Source organism: Myotis yumanensis, unplaced genomic scaffold (assembly GCF_028538775.1).
Source record: "Myotis yumanensis isolate MYYU_CA2020_CCGP unplaced genomic scaffold, mMyoYum1.0.hap1 SCAF_13, whole genome shotgun sequence".
Classification (NCBI taxonomy): Eukaryota; Metazoa; Chordata; class Mammalia; order Chiroptera; family Vespertilionidae; genus Myotis; species Myotis yumanensis.
The window spans coordinates 24,776,489-24,783,799 of NW_027223764.1; the positions used below are offsets into that span (position 1 = coordinate 24,776,489).

The 7,311-nt window shown below is 47.9% G+C and overlaps 1 pseudogene; it reads right to left on the reverse strand.

Annotated features, from left to right (window-relative positions):
* Positions 1-557: 557 nt before the first annotated feature.
* Positions 558-5,410, reverse strand: LOC139022180 (receptor tyrosine-protein kinase erbB-2 pseudogene; annotated as a pseudogene).
* Positions 5,411-7,311: the final 1,901 nt, after the last annotated feature.

Sequence of the window (7,311 nt, forward strand, 5' to 3'; positions counted from 1 at the left end):
AGGACATCTCTCCCCCAGTCCCAGGGGTCACCTTCTACTACAATACCTGTTCTCCCCCTGAGTCTTTATTTCATCTTTTAAAAACACCACCAAAAATATAAGTAAAAAAACACAAAAAAAGCACTCTATACAGGACTAGACTTGGGCGCTATTACTGTTCCCTTCTGCCTGGGGGCAGAGTCAGGACTTGGGGACAATCTCTAAATGGATTGCTTTTGTCCTAGACACTCTCTTTCCCTCCTAGGCCCAGCTTCCCGAAGTCTTCAGTGCAGGGATCTGGAAGGAGAGAGCCAGGCTGGGCTGCTCCTTCAGGTGAGGAGACGGTGGCTGTGGCATCCATCGGACCCTGGATCTGCTGGGCAGGGCTCCTCTTCCAGCCAGGCTGGGCACCTCCCAGCTACCTGGAATTAGAATAGAAAGAGAGGTTCCTAGCATGGCAGATCCACTGGATGTGGTCCTAGGGCCTCCTCCCCATGTCATCCCTACACAGGCCAGAAGTCAGGTCTTCCTCACTCCTCGAGGGGTCAGCAGGGCCTAAATGGACTTGGCCTTCTGGCTCACACTGGCATGTCCAGGCCCACGTACTCAGGGTTTTCTGCTGTAGGAGTCCCTTCAAAGGTGCTGGGTGGAGAGCCCTACTCTGGTGGGTCCTGGTCCCAGTAATAGAGGTTGTCAAAGGCTGAGCTGAAGGCTGGAGGAGGGTGGAGCTGAGAGGCAGCCCTGCCTTAGGGTGTCAAGTACTCAGTGTTCTCCATGGCAACCCCAAAGGCGAAACGTCTTTGACAACCCCATTCTTCCCAGGGGAGAGAGGCTTGGGAGAGAGGGTCTTGGGCCTTTCCAGAGTGGCACCTGCAGGTTGAGGAGGAGGCAGAGGGTGCTCTAGAGGTGAGGAGAGCTTTGGGTGAACTTCTAGCTGGTTCATGTATTCCAGCTGGGGATGCACCTTTGGGGGCATCGTAGCCATAGATCTCAGGGAGTAGGGATACTGTGGGGTCTAAACTGTACCGCTGTGGAGGGCTGGGGTCATGTGGGGGAGGCTCGGCAGTTCCTGGGTCGCCTTCATTCCCAAGTCGCCGTTGAACACATCAGAGCCCACCCCTTCTGAGGGTGCCAGGGGGTACTGGGGGCTCCTCCTCAGAGGGCTCCAGCCCCAGCATCAGTTCATCACCGTCACTCCTGGTATTTGAGTGGTGATGCCTGCGGTGGGCCATGCCCCCAGCACCCGGGGCAGGGATTGGGCTGAAGAAACCTTGCTGGGGTACCAGGCATTCCTCAGCATCCACCAGGTTCCCCGTGTCATCATCCACCAGCAGTGATCAGTAGAAGGTGCTGTCAAAGGGCTGGCAGGGCCCAAGTCCTCACTCTGGATGATGACGAAGTTCAGAGGTAATCATCCCACATTTGGCCATGATCCTGCAGACGTTGATGCTGCAGATGGAGGCTGGAGCAGCCGTTCCTCCTTCTCCAGCAGGTCATATTCCGGGCTGGGATCCCATCATAAGGTTTGGTTCCCAAAGTCCTCACCTCCTATATACGTAGATCCACACATCACCCTGGTTGGTGAACCATCGGCGGAGAATGGACTGTGGCGCCATCCACTTTTGGGCACCTTGCCCCCATCTCAGCAGTGTCCAGCAGCCAAGCCAGCCCAAAGTCTGTGAATGTGATGTCGACATGGTTGGGACTCTTGACCAGTATATTCCGGGCAGCCAGCTCCCTGTGCTGCATGTCCTCCAAGTAGCTCATTCCCTTGGCAATCTGCACAGGCTAGTTCAACAGGTCCTGGGAACCCAGGCGCCTGCAGTGCTCTTGGACATCGTCTAGGAGGCAGCCACAGGGCATAAGCTGTGTCACCAGTTGCACGGTGGATGCCCAGGAGGCTTGACACATATGGAGAACCCCCCCAGCCATATATGCTTCATCCAAGATCATAGGCAACTTTTTTTGAGTAGCTCGACTTGAAGCTTATCACATTAAGGCTAAGAACTTTGAAAGTGTGAGTGTGGAGTGTTCATGATTCTCTGTGTGGTACTGGTGAGAAGAGGCTTCCAGGACCTTTAGAGTGTGTGATGTAGGAATCAGGTGAAGATTACATGTGGGAAAGTGCTTTGTAGACCATGGAGGGAAGAACTGTGTGAGGACTTAGACACTTACAGCCAGAACACACTGCAAGAGTTAAAAATGGGCCTCTTGCAGGCTGGGGTCCTACTGTTTATTTATAGACATGCCTGGGGGAATTAGAGAGGGGAGGGAACGCAAAGAATGTGTTTCTTGCAGGAGTGTGTGTGTGTGTGTGTGTGTGTGTGTGAGAGAGAGAGAGAGAGAGAGAGAGAGAGAGAGAGAGAGAGAGGCGGGGGTAGTCTCCCAGGTTCAGCTTTTTCTGGGCTTCCCTTTACCACATACACCCTGCCTTCTCCCTTCTCCCCCTCTACTCCCTTATCTCCCAGCTGTCTTAGTACTACCTCCTCTGGCCAGTCCAGTCTGGATACCCTGTCTGACCTTGAACTATCACTCAATCCTTCTGGGTATTGCCCTAGCCAGGGAGAGCCGAGTCCTGGCAGAGGCTATGCTGAAAATAATTCACTATGAAAGCTGGGCTTGTTCTCTTCAAAGGGTGAAGCAGGCGAATGGGAAGGGATGAGCCAGTTCCCCCTCTCTACCTCACTCCCCCACAAGTCTTCTTTCTCTTGGAAACTACCTTTCCCCTTTCCGGGATGACCCCTGTTCTTAATGAAATGGGGGAAACAGAACGTCAAGTCTTGTTTCCTTTCCAAATGAAAAGAGGAGCACGCTGAAGCGCATTTTAAACGCTGGCTGGCAAGTGTGTGGTGGGCTGGGGGAGGGGAGGAGGCTGACTTGCCCTTTCTTTGCTACATATCTGGGAACCTAGCCTACTCGTACTTTCTCCATGGAACTTGAAGGGCAATGTATCATTGTGGGAGAGGTGCTGCATTTTCTCCAAATAGAAACCCCGCCTTTCTTAGGGTCTTCTTCATTTACAAGGTCAATTGTGTTCATTGAACATGTTAGTATTTAGAAAGACAAAAATTGGGCAGGACCCACCAAAGAAGTTTTATTTAAGACCCCTGCTGAAATCCAGGGCGTGTGACCAGGATAGCCGGAAAAGAAAAGGAAGGCTTTAAATATCGGAAACTGTAAGGAATTGAATGAGTGGTGTGCTTAGGAATGACTTCTTGAGTAGAGACATGAATTGGTGGAATTTGGACAGACAGAGAGGAAAAGAGAGTGTTCTGGAAGGACAAAGAGCAAGCGCAAAGGCAGAAAGGGGTGTGGCTATGGTGTGGTGGGAAAGCAGAGCCATAACGCCTGGCCATGATGGGGGGGGGGGGGGGGGGCGGCGCTGCAGTAAGGTCAGGGAGAAGTGAATAATGAGGACTGAGGAAAGTAGTCTTTTCTCTCTCTTGCGAATAGGGAGACAGACTGAAGGTTGTCTATCTGGAAGCAATGCAGTGAGAGCAGAGGGTTAGAAAGTTTGGCCAGGATGGCTCAGGGAGAGAGAGAGATAGAAGGCAGGAATTTAGGTGGGGGGTTGGGAGGTGGGGTCATTATAGTCACCCAGGTGAGAAGGAATAGAAGCCTCGCCTGCGCCTGCGGTGGGCAGTGGGCCTTACTGAGTGAGGAGAGTAAGGCAGCTCTAGCCCTTCTAAGGGAGCTGCTTTTGTGGCCTTTGAGTGCAGAGTGAGAAGAGGTTCTTGGCTGGGCTAACTTGGGCATAGTTGTCCAGTTATGAGAAGAGGTTTGCTGCTTACTTGAATAGCTCATATGACAGTGCTGGGTGCACAAATGCCCTTAGTGCTTCCTAACCCGCTCAAAGGAAGGGTATAACGTCTGTGGCTGCTTGTTTCTAGTGGTTTGTTTTATAGCTGGCAGTAATGGCCCAGAACCGAAGGTCAGTGCACATGCTTTTTATTTAACTTAGTGCATTGTGTTTTTTAAAAATCATTATTGTTGAGACTATTACAGGTGTCCCTCACCCCTCCTCACCATTGCCCTCCTTCACCCCTGCCCCAGGCCTTCACCATCCTATTGTCTGTGTCCACAGTTAGTGCATATATGCATATAAGATCTTTGGTTAATCTCTTCATCTGAGATTTATCAGTCTGTTCCATGTTTCCATGCCTCTGGTTCTATTTTATTCATCAGTTTATTTTGTTCATTAGATTCCTTGTTTGCTTAGTTTATTTTTTAGCTTAGTACGTTTTTCTTCATGGGAAATCCAATCCTCATAACTCCAATTGCTGACTCTTTCATTAGACAGGAGACATATGTTTATCAACCATTTTGTTTCCAAGAGCCTGTAACTGAACAATGATGACTTCTGAACAGTCAAATGGTCAATGAAGAACTTGCACTAAAGTTTGTTGTAAAGAGGCATCTTCCTTAAGGACTTTCTGACTCAAAGCCCGTTTCCTATTGCTTTGCACACAATTCTAGTTAAATTACCTTCTTGTTTCCTAGCCCACGGATCAGTGGAGGATTAGAATGGGTTTGTGTATGTCAAAAAAGTGTGTGTGTTTGTAAATGTGTGTGTGTGGTAGGTCACACGGGCAATGGTGACATGAAGTAGTTAATAATCAGATACAAAGATAAGATAAGACGATTCTATTTGAGTTATTAAGAGAAGGTTAAGTTATATTTAAAATATTCTGTTTAAGGAGACTGAGAAGGACATAACACTTTTCAGAAAGATTTCCATCCTTATGAGGGATAATAAATTCAAATGTCTTCAAGAGCCAGCAGGTAATGTAAATTAGTGAAATGGACTGCATATATACAATGGAAGGTGTGGTGCAGTCAAAGACATGAAAATTCAATTCAAAAAACACTGTCAGTGCCAATTAAAACATGCCAAGCTGAATTAGCCAGCAGGCTGACAATGTGCAATTTCTGATCTAGGTGCTTAAACAGTGCTGGAAGATTTGAAAAGTCCTGAATGAGGGAGAGTTTGCTTCCTACATGCAGGTAAATGAGTTGTTAGTCTACATAAATGTAAGTTCAGGTGGCATGTCTAGCGATGGTGAAGTCTGTTTATTGATTTAGGCTGGCAAACTATCACAGGTTGTGATGGCCTTTAAGAGTTTTTCCTTTACATAGTTAACAAGAAGTTTATAAGTTTTAAGAAATATAAAACTGGCTGAATTGTGTGTAAGATCTCTAGAAGAATTGTAGGAAAACATTTCTAAATAATAAGATAAAAAAGATTGAGACCCAAGCGAAACTCAATGATGATGAAGACAGACCATTGAAGAAAAATAAAATGACGGAAACAAAAGGAAGATCCAAATGTAGTTGGACTGTTGAATTAGAAGTACGGGATACGAATAATCAACGTGTAGGACTTGACATGGAAGAGCATGAGATGGGAAGCAAATTGCAGCCCCACGACCATCTCTTCTCATGCCCCCCACTCTCCCACCTCCCTTCCCTCTGGAATTGTACGGAGTGGAATGAGTGGTGTGCCTGGGAATGCACACAGTGGTGTGCCTGGAGCAGCGCTGGTACCAGGTAGGAATTCAACACATTGTTGAATAAACGCCTCTTCTCCCATTTGTACAAAGAGGCCTTTTAGCTTCTAAAAAAGGCAGGTCCCTATATCCTTTGCCTCTTTAATGACCACAGGAATGGACTTCTGACACAATTTGCTTATATATGCCAAAATGATTTTGTCACTAATTACATGTGGGAATTGAGAATTTGCTCAGATGGATTTAATGTATTATATTTGAAAACAAAATGAATTGCTGTTATAAAAAAGCAATATATGAATACATATATCAATATATGAATAAATAAAACACACCCATCTTTTCTAATAATGACTAAAGGCTGCTTAAAAAGTATGTTATGGCATATGTAATGACTTTGTTCCCCTTAAGTGAAAATTATTTCCTATTGCAGTTTTTTTAATTGCCTTTGGGTGAGAGGAATGACATTGTCCTTGCTTTTCTGATGCTCCTTTCCCCCAACCCTAAGGAACAGTCAATTGTAATATATTAACGACCTGGAAATACCGGCAGATACTGAAAGGCAGGAGGTCCAGAGGTGAAAATCAACAGAAGTGGATTTCATCCCCACTTACATGTTGGAATCACCCGAAAGCTTTATAAACACAGGTGCCCAGGCTTTTCCAAAAGAGAGTGTTAATGAATTGGGTTGAGGCCCAGGCACCTGCATTTGTAAAGCTCTCCGAATGATTCTCTCAGACAGCCAAGGGTGGGAACCTCTGATCTACAGGAACCAGAGGTGGCCTGCAAAGGTTGTTAAGATGCCCCAAAGATAGGGGGCTAAAGTGCAAGAGAGAAAGACCAAGAGCATCGAGAGAACAATTGATTGCTCTCCCATCAAGGCAGGGTCCAGAAAAGAGGCAACTTCCTATTGTCCCAGTCTTTATTGCCTTTGTTCTACTTCCCTGGCAAGAGAGAACGCCCATGCATACTGAATGCTAGAAGTAGCTGGAAAGTGTGAGTGGAGAATAGAGACAGTGGGACAGAATCTATATAATAAAGAGGTGATATGCTAATTTGTCCATTACGTGTCCCAGTCGCGACCAGTCTGTGGGCAGGGCCAGGGGCGGGGACTTCTGCCCCCAGTGCTAACATCGGGCTGCCTGCATGCATCCCCGTTCAGCACTGGTATAACACTGCGGCCGAGGTATAACGCTGGGCTTGACAGGGGACCTAAGGCCAAGCCCCCTGCCCTAGTTCCGGGCCAGGAGACCTCAGGCCATGCTACCCTTCGCCCCCCCCCCTCCCCCCCGCCCCCAGCTCTGGGCTGAGAGACCTCAAACTGTGCCCCCTGCCTGGCAGGGCTTGACGGGGAACCTCAGGCTGCACCCCACCTCCTGCCCTGGCGCCGGGCCAAGGGACCTGAGGCTGTGCCTTCTGCCTGGAGGGGCTTAATGGGGGTGGAGCTGGCTGGGTCTAGATCTCACCCAATGAGGGTGGGGCTGGCCAGGTCTGGGTCTCCTGCGTTTTTGAAGCACGTGAGGGTGGTGGGCGGGAACTTGACTCTAGGTCCTGCAGCGCCCCCAGACTCTGACAGGAGGGAGATTTTAGATATATTTTACTAATTTTCTTTCATATCTGACACTTTTATTATAGAGAAAGGGCAAGTAGCAATATTAAAATATTTCTTCTCATTAATTCTCTTTTAATGTGCATGAACTTCTTGCACCAGACCACTAGTTTATTTATAACCTGCAGTCAGCAAGGAAGGACAGAGAGACCCTGTGAAATGCCTCATTTGGCCAATTAAAGGCCCAGTTAGTGACTTCATCTGCATCTAATCTGG